The sequence below is a fragment of the Thermobia domestica genome, chromosome 10 (assembly GCF_964235325.1).
Source record: "Thermobia domestica chromosome 10, izTheDome1.hap1.1, whole genome shotgun sequence".
NCBI classification, from domain to species: domain Eukaryota; kingdom Metazoa; phylum Arthropoda; class Insecta; order Zygentoma; family Lepismatidae; genus Thermobia; species Thermobia domestica.
In genome coordinates, this window is record NC_137463.1 from 140,478,238 (window position 1) to 140,492,702 (window position 14,465).

The following is a 14,465-nucleotide window of genomic DNA, read 5'->3' on the forward strand; positions in this document are numbered from 1 at the left end:
TAGGTATAAAAATAAACGTATTTATATGCAACCCGCATGACCGTGTCACTCGGCGGGTTAACATACATGACAGGCGTTATAATGGTTTTTATCATATCACTTGAAAGCGAAAAAGTAAAAATTATCTAAGTAACAAAGTTTATTGCGTTCGGGGGTGACCGCAGCGAAGCGGGGCGGGTTAACATAAATGACAGGCGATATAATGTTAACATTTACTGCAATCTTCTATGGTTTTTATCATATCACTTGAAAGCGAAAAAGTAAAAATTATCTAAGTAACAAAGTTTATTGCGTTCCGGGGTGACCGCAGCGAAGCGGGGTGAACGCTGCTAGTCTCAAATAAAAAACTTCTTCCATTTTTTGAAGAAGGGAAGGAACTTAAAATGCTGACCGCATTACCTCTCTGTATTGCTAAACTAATACGCTGAAGTAAAAATTGTGCACTTCTCGTATCTCCCGTCTTGAGGTTTAAGTTCGACCCAATTTCCTTTAGGAACTCCCTAGCTTCCCGGCTAAAAACTCCCATAGTTTCTGTAGCAAGGGCGATGAACATATGATCTTCTTTTAATTTTGAATATTTGGTGTGTTTTCGTTTACAGGCTGTCTCGGCAGCATTTCCTGCCTCTTTACATGATGAAGGTAAATGAGAAGGTGCAAGTGTCAACACATGTCACGTCCCATACCAGTCGTTGCCCCATTTTCCAAGGAATTAATGTTACTCCATCTGGTCGTTTCCCATCATCTCGGGACATTCCAGATGGTTCTAAAATACTTGGGACATCAATGCTGGCAAGAGCTCGTCTTATTATATTATTCAGTTTTCCATGACGGGAAATTCGACCTCCACTTCTAGAACAGCTTAACGCATGTAAGCCTTTTTCATCAACCTGTTCCTGACATGTGCATTTGAAACTATGGCAGATATTTAAACCGAGACGTAGAGCGACACACAATTTGAAACGTGTTGTTGTCCAAGAAAGTTCCAATATTTTTTGACGGTGTTGCCTGTAGCCATGCACCAGATTCTTTTCTTTGTAAGGATTTAAAACGGGCTATATCAGATGTATTTTCAGAGACCAATTCTTTATCAATTATTGCTGTTAATATAATTTTATCCCAATTCTGTTGTGAGTCCAACACGGCAGGAGTCTCATTATTGTATATACCATTCCATATCTCCAATCCCTCCGTCAGGTGATGAATTTCCACTTTGTCAACTGGAATGTTTAATATGTTGGAGACAATTGGCTTCACTCCAAAAGATGAGGACAGGAAAGCTGGAAGGCTTAAATCAGAGACTTTTCTTACGCTTAAACCTCCTAAGCGAATTGGTAAGCTTGCTTGAGACCATTGATTTTCATTCAAAGAATAATTGATGATAGACTGAAGTGCATATTTCAGGCAATTATCAAGCTGAAGTACTTTGGAAGGCAGGGACCATGTGGGAGTGGTGCGTAAAAAGTAGATAAGTTTCTGTATTCCTAGGCAATTCTTAAGTAGAAAAAAGGCAATATGCGCTGGTAAAGTCTTCAGACGCTGAGTTATTGTTTTTAATCTATTTAAATGCTCATCAAAATTTTCCTCATATCCATCATCAAGGATAGGTGATCCCAAGAGAGTTAATTCACTTTTGAGTACCGTCCGTATCCCAGGTTCTTGAAACTGAGATTCGACTTCTTTGTCTGGATTCCCAGATGTGAAAAAAAAAATCGCATTTAGACGGGTTAACTTCAAGACCAAGTTTCTTTGCTTCTTCTATTACAGTCTTCATGTCTTGGTAAACTGACTGTGGAGAACCATCTAAGCTACCGTCATCGAAGTAGAAGATATTTAGTTCAGACGATAAAGTGCGAACTATTGGGTGGATGGCCAGACTAAAAAGCATTGGACCAGCTGGATCACCTTGTTGACAGCCAACTTGTGATAAAATTGTTCGTTCACCAAAAAATAGGATTGAAGGTTCAACATAACTTTGCCAAAAGAATGAATATAATTGAGGCAGTACTTCTTTAACTTGTTGTAGCATAAGATCTCTTTCTACAGAATTGAAAGCATTTTTGAAATCGATCTTGAGAAAGACGTAATTAGAATTCTTATGTGCTTGTATGTAACTGCGGGTAGCATGTATAATAGCTTCGTTTCCTTTTTTAGTCGCAAATCCAAGTTGGTGTGGTTGCAAATAAGAGGAGCATTTGGCATACACAGAGGAAACTGCTGCCCTAGATGCTAAACGTCTAAATGTACATCCAACAGCTATGGGTCTAAGTCCTCCATCCTTCTTTCGAAGCGCACATAAATTTGCACCAAAGAAATATTTGCATATTTCAAGATTGACATTTCCGCTCAGTATGAGGTTTATTAACTTTGTGATCTGCACCAGCAGATATGATGCCGCATCACCTGCTGATTTGGAAATAAGATCTTTTAAATGTTGAGGTGACAAACCATTAATTCCTGATGCAGAACCACTAGGGAAACTACAAATAGCTTTTGACACCATTCCACGATCCACTATGATTTTAGGGTCAAGGTCGTTTGGAGGATCAGGTAAATTAAAATCCCTCGAAGGAGCTGGGTGTTTGGTTTTGAGATGGAGATATGTTTCCTCGTTTATTGGAGCCAAAATATCATTGGAGCTTAACAACCTTAGGGCCCCTCTGGTATCAAAGTCGGCAATTTTTGCTTCTATTCTTTTCGCTAAGTTTAGAGTGCGCTTTTTTCCTAGACGAGATGAATAATCTGTTGACACAGTTTCATGTAAATTGTGTTTAATAATCTGGGTAATGGATTTCGCGCTGCGATCCTTAGGGATTTTCAGATGAACAAACGAAAAGGTTAACAAATTTTTCCACGAGATAAAATCATTTCTATTTACGCATGTCTCTATTATAGATGCTAATCTCTTTGCGACTGCATTTCGAGCTCCTCTTGGAATTCTCTTTATTAACCATACGGTTGACTTTAATTTTGCAAGTTCTTTAGCAAAATCTTGCGTGGTAACTTCAGATTCTGCTATCACATGTTTTCTCGCCTTGTGTATATTCAAACCTTTCCTGGTTGGAAACCTTTTTAGACACTGAGGGCATGAAATTTCATCATTTTCCATTGAAATGGAGATATCTGTTAATGAATTTACTTGACTAATATTGTTTTCCATTTATAAAGATTTTTGAAATATTTCCGTTGCACTCGATTTCATTGTTAAAATATTTCGGGATTTTAACGTTCAACAGGCCTATTTCTTTCATGTTGCTATATTAAGATAACCACTAACCCAATTTTAAAACGGATTTCACCACTTTTACCTGGAAAACATCATGCACACCCACATACAACTCAAGCACGTCAATCAAAGGAACTTCCTCACTTTCAGACATAAACCACACAGAGAATGTTTCTGGATCGCACACCAATCCAATACTGTATATCGATAATAATCAGTGTTTGAGATTGTTTTGATGCACGAATGATGAAATTCTTATTCGATGGTGCAGAAATTTATCATAATTATTTTCGCCGCAAATATATATGGAGCGTTTAAAAAAACCAAGCCGGAGGCCGAGGAACAGAAACTCTTACCTGTATTTTAGAAGTAATGGCCCTGCCTGTTGAGGCACTTGTCCCATTGCGACACAAGGCTGTGAATGGCTGTCTCGTAGAATTCCCGTAGAATTCCCTGGGCTGCATTGCAAACAAGTTCCCAACGTACTGCTGGACATCGTCGTCCGAGGTGAATCGTTTGCCCCTCAGAGCCTTTTTAAGGGGACCAAGAATGGCGTAATCGCAGAGAGAGAGAGAGGCCTGGACTTTATGAAGGGTGACCGAGAACCTCCCACTTGAATTTCTGCACGACTGCCCAGACTGTGTTGGCCGTATGAGGTCGGGCATTGTCATGGAGTAATATTACACCACGGGTGAGCGTACCTGGTCGTTTAATCGCTTGGTGATGGTTGGTCAATATCTGCGCTGGGCATTCATTGTTGTCCCATGGTGCAGCAGGTCTATCAGAAGGGGGTCGTCTTGGTCAAAGAACGTCGGCATAACCTTTCCTGCACTTGTGTGGATGGCCCTGGATTTTTTTGGTGGCGGTTACCATGGATGCTTTCATTGGAGACTTTGTGGTTTCAATTCTAGTCTAGATGTGGTAGTCGATTTCTTTGTCCATGAAAGCCTTTCGAGTCTTGCGAATAGTTTCCACTTGGGATTCTAGAAGCTCCAGACAAAATCTAATGCAGTAGCGTTGTTCAAATGTTTTAATCAGTTTGTCAAAAATGTAATCCCAAAGCCACCAACATTCATCTCCTCACTCCTCGGTGGTTTGCTCACAACTGACTGCTTCTGCAGCCCGGAAAAAAATACATATTAGGACCACCCACACAGTGCATCAAACCACGCCTCCGAAACTACACTTGTTAACGCAGAAAAAATTATGGTCGAATACCTTTAGAACCTTGGATGTATTGGTTGTATAATATTGTATAATATTCTATTCAATGAAACACGAAAATTTACAACTAAGGAGCGATTTATCACTACATGTCCAATATTCAGCTTTCTGCTGCAGATTGACTCGTGCACTGTAGCAGCTACATTCAGTCTCTTTTCTGAGTCAACAGTTAGTAGTTGCTAGTCTCTCGCATGTCTCGGATAATGCTACTGAACTTCAAACAAAAATGAAGAACAATATAGACTGATGATGTTGGCTGAAAAGAGATTTCAATGGTTGACAGCTGAAGCTGCGAAGTCCTGAGAACTGAGTAAACTGGAAATTCATATGCTAACGCATCGACGATTGAATAAGGAATTTGTAATACTCATATTTTACGGTATAGTCAACATTACTTTTATTTTAGTGAAACAGTAATAAAGAAAATAAATTATCAACCTTTTCTCACTTACTCGTGGCTTACTTCATATTATCCTCATATGAAATAAGGTTATATAAAAGGTTGCCAAAAAAGGCGCCAAACAGGTGAATATGGCGAGTAAATGTTCCATTACGATTCTGCGGTTAAAAACATAGAGAGAACTATAAGTAATGTTTATTCAACGAACATTGTCACAAACAATGTTAACCGACCATTTTCAGAGTTCATGCAGGCCCTTAACTGTTATTCTTTTTTACTTTTACTATTATTATTATTATTATTATTATTATTATTATTATTATTATTATTATTATTAAGTACACTTCACTTTTATATGAAAAAGAAAAAAAATAATTAAAATATTGAACATACAAAAAATTATGAACTGTAACAATTTTGTATTTACATTCTATATGTTCAGAATTTGTTCTGTTCGTATTTATATTATATGTATATAAAACGAAAAAGAATATAAAAATTAATCCGAAGTTTGTAACACTTTCTACTTCACTATCATACACAGAAGAACTATTCTGGGAGAAATGTCAACAAATAGGCTTCCATTAATACCTCTTTCCCGGAAGTTCCGAAAAAGAGTGATACATCGACGAAATTCTAACTCTTAGAACATAATGCACTTATATTAAAGGCAATTCGCTTCTCGTAGGTTAGCCAGATATTGGTTCCTCAAAAGAACATTTAAATTTGAATAACCACATTAGAAAATTGCTACTTAGTTCTTAATATCAATTACTTCTTCAAACCGTCCACAAGATAACTAAACCATCTCTATTCACACGTCTATTTAACCAATGGCTAGACAAATACTAATATGATTAGATTATCAACTACGATCCAAAACTTGTTACTCAAGCTGCTTAATTATGCTTCTCAAGTATATTTTCTAATTTATTAATTATTTGAATGTGTGTTTGTGCTGGTTGTAATGAGTATTCTTCGAGTAGACGTCAAAGAGTAATAGTATTCTTCACGTTTGTAAACAAGTTATTATACAAACTACGTATTATATGTTATACGTGTAATATTAACAAAAATGCAGGCGCAACTTACGATAAGGAGTATGGATAAAAGTAATCAGATATCAAGACAGATTAAATATAAATATACCTATGTATCGCCATTTTCTTGTATGTTACACTCACGGATATAACCAGCAAGCTGTTTTAAAGTAAGGGTGAAGCATATGAATTTTTCGGTGTGCTAAATGCAAACCAAAAACCGTTTTGTTCAGTATATGAAAGCATCAATAACTCACCATGCATATATTACTATTACTACTACAATGAAACGTGTCTATATTGGTCACCATCGGTTTCCTTGAAAAGTGGCCAACTTACAGAAAATAGATGTGATTAGTGTATTTTTAGAATAGGATTTCTAGTATTACTTGATAGTAAAATTTTAATAAACAATGGCACGACAGCTCTTTAATATATACAGTGAAACCTCTACTAACGGACACCTCTATAAAGCGGACACCTCCCATAATCAGTGATTTATTTGTGGATTTTGTAGAAGGGGGGAATATTTATGCAAGATTGTGTTCCGTATAGCAGAACAACTTTAAAGTGGGGTTGGGACAACGTTATCTTTAAACCTACCTACTTTGAAATTATGGTACTAGTTTGATAGACGACTCCCAAGTTCATCATTTTTTTCAGTTTTTTAATGCAGTCTATAATGCGGTTTCTGACGTTGCACTACCTTCAGACGAAAGCCTGTTACTTTGTGTACTGGAATTACTTGCCTTTTCATCCTCAGGAGCTCTTCTTTTATTAAAATATAGTCTAATATTCATTTTCTTATGTTCTTTCTAACGTACTTGTCAACGAAGAAGCTACCAATTCACAACTGCAGTGACTGCTCACTGACCACTGAAAATGTTTATTATTACTATTATTATTATTATTACTGTGCTACTCAGATGAAGAATGATAAGCAGTGGTATCGGCTGCAAGATTTTCCTTTTACAAACAATTCTATAAACAAGACCAGCATAGCTCGCGACAATAAACATACTAAAAAAAGTAAAACAAATTGTTACTAAGACATGAAGTTGAATCATTGTACACTCATGTCCAAAATTATTGTCGCATGTCTATAAATATGTCGTAGGAATATAATTTGATAACGAATTCGCCCGGTATTTCTTATAATGTTAGTATGTGTATAATCAACAAAGGCATGTATGGGCAAATTTCATGTCAAAATAGCAGTAAATAAGAACAATAAAAAGAAAATAAAACTTTCTTGTTCATTTTGCAACATTTTGTTTCACTCATTTTAATTTTCGTATTTATAATTCTGTTCCTATGAAATTTACCACAAATATTTATTTCCCGACTATACACATAGTATCAGTATTAAAAGTACCCTGCAAAATCATTATGAAATTATATTCTTACAAGAAGACACTTATAGATATGCGACAATAATTTTGGACATGAGTGTAGGGGAAAGTGGGGGAATGCCACGCAACAAGGGAATACCACGCAACCTATTTTCTCAGTTGTACTGCTTCGAAACTGATTAGTGCTATTATCTAGTTTAGACTATGAAAGACATATTGCATCAGCGAGGCGCCAGTTGCTGCTAGGTGTGGTTCATGGCATGGCGAAATGTTTTGCTCTAATTTCTTCTAATTTACTTCGTTCGCAGATTGAGAGGTATGTATTGAAGCACTTAGTTGATTTTTATAATGTGTATACAGTGTTTTAGCGTAGTGTGTTAGTAGTAAGTTCATGCTGAATCTGTTTATATGAAATGACGTGAAACTGCTGAAGGTTCAATTTTTCTTTCTCGGCTTGGAATGGGGTAATTGCACACATGCCGTCCATTGTACGTGGTATTGCCCCTCCACGAAGCAGTTATCAAAAAAGTTTATGCTGCGTTTCTTTTCCTTTCTTATGTATATTGCTGATGCCATGACACTATATTAGAGAGGTAGCAAATTATTTTGGGAAACATGAAGCTACATTAAGAACAAAAATGAAAGCTGGGACTGTCTGCTCTAAGAAAATGGGAAGTAAAGCTGTATTCAGCTCTACACAAAAAGCGGAACTTGCTGGCCCCGCTTTACATTTAGTCAAGAGTTTTTTACGGAATGTCTCCAAATGAACTACACACAATAGCTTATGAATACGCAGAAGTGCATAATATCAAACACAATTTGAATAAAGAAAGTCGAGTTGCTGAGAAGGATTGGTTGGAATTGTTTTTAAAGAAAAAAATCCACGATAAGGTTAAGGAAATCTGAAGCAATTAGTATTAACAGGGTCGATGAATTCAATGAACAAGAGATGAAAGAGTATTTTAAGAACCTGACAGAAGTTACCGAAAAATATCATTTTTGCGAAGATTCGATCTTTAACGTTGACGAAACAGATATATTCACAGTATAGACACCAAGACATATTTTGGATTCAAAGGGAGTGAAACAGCTCGGAACACTAATATCATGGAAAAGGGGTAAAACCGTTACAAAGCTGCCATGTCTTACACACACCCTTGTTTATCTACTCAAGAAAATGCATGACACCTCAGCTGCAGAAAGGAGAATCTACTGGATCTATATATTCGTGGGTGGAGCAATGAATCTAGTGGCTGCAACATTTTGCTCTTATTGCGAAATCGATAACAGATGATCCAGTCCTACTTATTTTGGACGATCACACGAGCCATATTTCAATAGAAATTTACAATTTTGAAAAGAGAAATGAATTGTTATGGTTACAATACCACCGCATACCTCACATAAAATGCAGTCGCTAGATCTCACCTTTTTTGGTCCACTTAAAAAATATTTTAACAAAGAATGCACACTGTTTGCAAAGCGCTACGTTAATGAAAAAATTATCTATATGACTTAGCTGAGAACTTTAATAGAGCTTATCTGAAAGCAGCAAATATGAACAAAGCTGTTAATGGTTTTAAACAAGCGGGTATTTGTACTTTGGAGCTGGACACTTTTAGAAAAGAAGATTTTGAAGCTGCTCAGCAATTCCAGGCCGTAGAACTTGAAGATGAAAGAGAGACTTCTGAAGAAGTGAATTCCTAATTGCTTTCCGATGCTCGAACTATTATAGGCCTACGCCAAAATGAACAACCATATTCGACGAAAATAGGGCTAAATCGAGAAGAACATCAATTACCCGGAACATCATCACAGCAATTACCATTGCTTGTCCAACCGTCTTTTTTACAAAATAAGACTGTAAAAGTCTCACAAGACTAATCCTATCCCCAGGCCTGCCAAGTCAACTCCTCGAAATAACAAAAAGCGTTCAGAAATCTTAACTTCCATTCCAACCAAACGAATATTGGAAGATGCTGAATTTAGAAAGGGCACTAAGCGAATAAAGCACCAAGAAAGCAAAGTTGAGAAGAAAACTCGAAAATTCGATGCTGGTGGAAAACGTGAAGACAACCTGAGGAAACAAATTAGAAGTAGACCTAAATGTACAGTCACAAAAAAGTGTTTTTTGGAAAGTGATTCTGATGCTTCACGTTAAGGAATTTGCGCTACTAATTAATGCGTGCCAATACTCGATGAAATGCGTGTGATTAGCCGATGTGATGGGGAATACCACGCGTTTGTCGTTTTCCACAAAATTTATTTTTACATAACCTATGAAAATCAAGGAGCAGCAACGACCGAATATGAAACTAGAATGAGTAACTTACAACATACATTTTCCTCATGTTAATTTCTTTGATTTGTAGTGAGATATTGAAAAATGTACCTTAAGTGCGTGGTATTTCCCCACTTTTCCCTACTTTAAAACAGGTTGTATAGCCTAAGAAAGGTGGAAAATGTCTTCCCAGGCTGGGAAGACTAAATTGAACCTAGAGACTGGGAAACCAAAACTTACAAGGGGGGAAATTCCCTGGCTTCCCTGGCTACAAATAAATCCCTGCCCATAATGGACATATTTTGTAAGCCCCAAACACTGTAATAGGAAAAATCATATTGGCAAACATCTCTAAAACGGACAGTCTTTCTTGTCTTGTATAGGTATTATTTACCTCCGTATTACGGACACTTTCTCTAGAAACAAGTTGGAAAGTGCAATAAAAATACACTTTTAGTAATTCATACGTATGTAACCAAGGAAGAACATGTGGGTGTGACATTTTGCCTCCTCAACTGTCTGTTCAGCAACCCAAAGTAAGGGTCTCTGTTTTACAACACCCTTATATCCTTTGCTTGCATTCCACTCCCACCCAATCTGCTTCAGAAACAAAAGATTGACAGTTGCCCACTGTTTGGAATGACACATCATTCTACTGTCCCGCTAGAATCTCTAACCAAACAGAAGACAAGTTTGGTATTTTTGACCACGGGTACGCATATTGTCTTTTTAAAGAAGTCATTGCTGGACTGCAATTAACTCACAAGTTAAAGCAACACACCGAAAACGTAGTAAGTAGCGATAAGTGTAAAGTGCAGAGAACTATAACATCTTATTCCCATGTTGTGCCTCGAATTGTATGGGCAAGATAATGCAGGTACAGTAACATTTTGTTAATATTCATAAATACGTGATTCATGCAAAAATATTTTTTTTCTAATTGCATATTACCTTCTTTATTAATTTACGTAAGAAAATATTGAAAACTCTTTAAGGCGGACACCTCTTTATAGCGGACAATTTTTGATTCCCCGCGGCTGTCCGCTTTAGAGAGGGTTCACTGTATATTATATATATATATATATATATATATATATATATATATATATATATATATATATATATATATATATATATACAGAGTATTCAGTGGCGTGTTTACTATTTTGTTTCGAGTGGCTTTGCTACCTTTGTTCCTGGAAATGTGAAAATTCTGTAAGATATTTGATTTACTTTAAAATAGTAAATAATATTTCGGGGGACTTAAACCCGGAAGCCCCCTTAAATACGCCACTGAGAGGAATCATAACAATATACGGTAATAGAAAAATACGTATCTTATGGTGGTTTATTCTAGACATATTTCTTTTATTTTTTTGGCACATATGCACATTCTAATTTTGTAGTTCTTGCATAGTATCCTCTACCGCTTGTTAATGAGCTACAAATCTTTCCCTCGGAGTATAACCGCCACCAGGTTATAAAAGTATTTTTTGTGGACGCTCTGTATATTTCGTAAAGACAGTGACTATTTTTTCGATTTATACTTCATTCTGCGACGCATATAAGTTCTTTCTTCGGTGGGAATTGCTTCTTTCCCACACAATTGGACAAAGAAGTCTTTCATCGTTTTCTCATATATATATTTAAAACATTGCTTTTTGGTGAGAATATTTGTCAGCGACGAATCTTTTCAGTGTTTCTCCCTGACATTATTATGCACAGTATATATACTGCAGTTATATGGAACTAAATTAAGTGCTTTTTTTTTATCACTTATGGAAATATTGCAGTAGTTTAGAAACATACTGGCTGACCAGATATTTAAGTGACCAAAGTGACGCCAGTCACGTTAGTTTTGCAGCTCGTTATCTGTAGTTTCTCACGCCCGAGTTATCGCTGTGTCTTGTGCATCGTAGCCAGTAGACTAAAATTAACATAAATTATTTTCTCTATTCCGTTTGCATGTGCATACAAGTGATCTAACTGAGTGGTTTTTGGAATAAACTGTCAACACTCTTCAGTAAACCACTGCGGCTCGTACCTTGAGCTTTGGTGCTCAGGGAGTTTGACTCCAGGTCTGGAAGCCGTAACCATGCACGTCGCGTCGAGCTTCAAGTATGCCTTTGTGTTAAGGGGCACAATCTATTAGCCGGTGAAGGATGTTTTCTTACGGCTAGCCCCAACTAGTGAAGTCCCAGGTCCGCAGACCTTGTGCGTACATGTCAGTTATATACGCGCCCTCCAACATCAGCATTCTACTTTCTTTTCTTTAATTTGCTGAAGACTCGTCTTTACGCTTCAGGATTGTTTGGCGCAGCAACTGGATTCCTCGTGGGATTATCCAGGCAACTTTTCCCCCAGTGCTAATCCCCGAAGTGCGTCAATGGTGTGAGAGAAGCATTTGCAGTGAAATCTAAATTATAATCTTATATATATAAAGGGCTACAGTGCATTAGAAAGGCAAAGTGTGATTTTAGTGATGCAAATTATTATACATATTCTGTGTTCAGTGTTGTGTTCATTTCTCTTCGCTATTTTTTTTATATATATCATAGTAGTTTAATAAATAAGTATAGTGTTATTTAATCCAGTGTGTTTTCGTTGTCTGTGTGAGTGATGTTTGTGTGCGTTGTGGTCTGGATGACCGTCTGATCGTCCGTGAGGTTTTCGAGACGAGACACCCGAACCTCTCGTCGCCTAATGCTCGTCTCATCATTGAGACCGACGAGCGATTTGGAAACAATTTGTAACCCTACTTGGAGAGGTCCTTCATCGTCCTATTCAGGTAAGTTCAAGTATCAGGAAAATACTTATTGGTAGGACCACGAACCGCGAACAGCGACCAGATTACACGGAGTGGTTACAGGAGCGAAAAATGTTTTGAGAAAATCTTAAGGGAATTCATATCTCAAAACCTCCGCTACCTTTCGACAAGCCGTCAGGTGCCAATAGTTGACAATTAAGATGGTTAGCTTTCACCTTGAATTACTAAAGCTCCCCAGTGGTGAAAGGAGCCGTTACAGCTAATGGTTTTACCAAAAGAGACAGGGTAAACAAATATGTACAGTCATATCCTGAATTTCTGTACGTGATTCTTCTTATTCACATCTTCCTTCACCATTCCTTTATCAGGGTAGCGTTCTGGCCATTGACCCCCAAGAACAAATCGTGGGAATCCATACTTCTTTGTCCTCAGACACAGGCCCGTAGCCAGTCCAAAAAGGGGGGTCCGGTAGAAGTTAGGGGGGGCCCGACCCAATCATATTATACTTCATCACCATATTATAGTTCATTTGCAAGCCTACCGTGAAATTTTATGGGGGGCCAGCCAAAATTTAGGGGGGCGGCCCACTCTTGCCCCCCCCCCCCGTGGATACGGGTCTGCTCAGACATAAATACAGAACATCTGCCTCGGGAATATGAAGGAGTTAAGAAAAATAACAAAATGGTATTTTGCGTGGCCAAAATACGCAGGTAAATTTATCATTATCGTCATAAAGTAAACATTCTTTCCATGCGGCCAACTTCCAAGATAGACACGTGGCCAACTTACAGAATAATAAGCAACCTATGTCGTATGAGAAAATGCAGGTTCAAGACGAACCAGATCAAGATAAGCAGGTGGCCAACTTAGAGGTGGCCCAGGTCACAGGTTTTACTGTACTATTATTATTATTATTATTTTCGTGTACTACTCTATTGAAGCATGAGTGATGACAGTACGTGAAGTTAAAATTACAGATTGAAGGAAATGTGCCAATAAAATATTCGTAATGAAACAAAAATTCTTCAAGGAAGTACATTTAAAATGAAATAAGGCGAAATCTCTAACCTTACGTCACCTTAGACTAAAGAAGACGTACGATTAATGAAAATAAATGATAACGGAAGTATGTAGAACAAGAACGTGGGTAAGAACGAGACAGCCTCGAGAAAATCACAGATAACATGTTCACCACCACAAGCTCACTTGGCTTGGGAACGACCTGTGGATCTCTAACATCAGAGTTGAGCGCTACGTCACTGTGCTCCCTAGAAGTCAATTTGTTTGTTTGAGTTTGAATGCGTATAAATAGTAAGGAAAAAATATTATTCAGTGGTAATGTTTAGTGGCTTTACGGTGGGCACGGTGGGCAAATACCCACTGACAATCATGGTTTCACAACATATGATATGTGTATGCAAGTCGCTGCTTGCTGGTGTGTACGATCCTGGTGGTATTAATTATGGTGACACGCCAGTGGAAAAGTTGAGAACACCTGCAATACGTTTGAAATTATTACCAGGGTGCGCATTTTCCACAAGCTTTAAATGGAATGATCAATATCTCCTCACGTAGTGTTTTCATACTCGTGTTCGTAGCACAATTAATCGAATAGAAAATCATTTCGTGTTAATGGCGGAACTTCGCTCAACCACTACAATGATTTCTTCTTCCTGTACATTAATGAAAACATCGTTCGGAGAGCGCATGAGAACTTTGAAACATACCACATGTACGCAAGCAAGCAGCATTATAAATCACAATATCATCTGGAATTCTTGTGTTTTGGAAACTTCTACCATATTCTTCCATAGCAGTGGACGCATGCCAATCACAAAAGCCGCGAATTTCTACCATATCTACATACTCGGTATTCTCGGAAATGTGGGACATTTCGTAACAACGTAACACGGCATGCTTTTCATCCGTTAATTTTCTACCACAGCAGTTAACTGTTAGGAATATTGGCGAAAATTATCAGCAAGTAATGTCCATCAAAAACAAATATTCCATTGTTGTTAATTTTAACGTCAAGTAGACCAAAACTATAATTGTTCTTTACACATGCATTTCCAACCTACTAATGTATTATTATCATTATTATTATTATGCCGTTTGTGTAATAAAACACTGGCAAACGGCATAGTACAATGAAATTATGCCGGTTGAAAGCAGCAA

General features: G+C 37.4%; 1 protein-coding gene across 2 annotated transcripts in view; it reads right to left on the bottom strand.

Moving 5' to 3' along the window:
- Positions 1 to 14,465, bottom strand: part of Men-b (NADP-dependent malic enzyme b, mitochondrial) — a 1,138,140-nt gene that overhangs the window by 368,833 nt on the left and 754,842 nt on the right. The window lies entirely within an intron of this gene.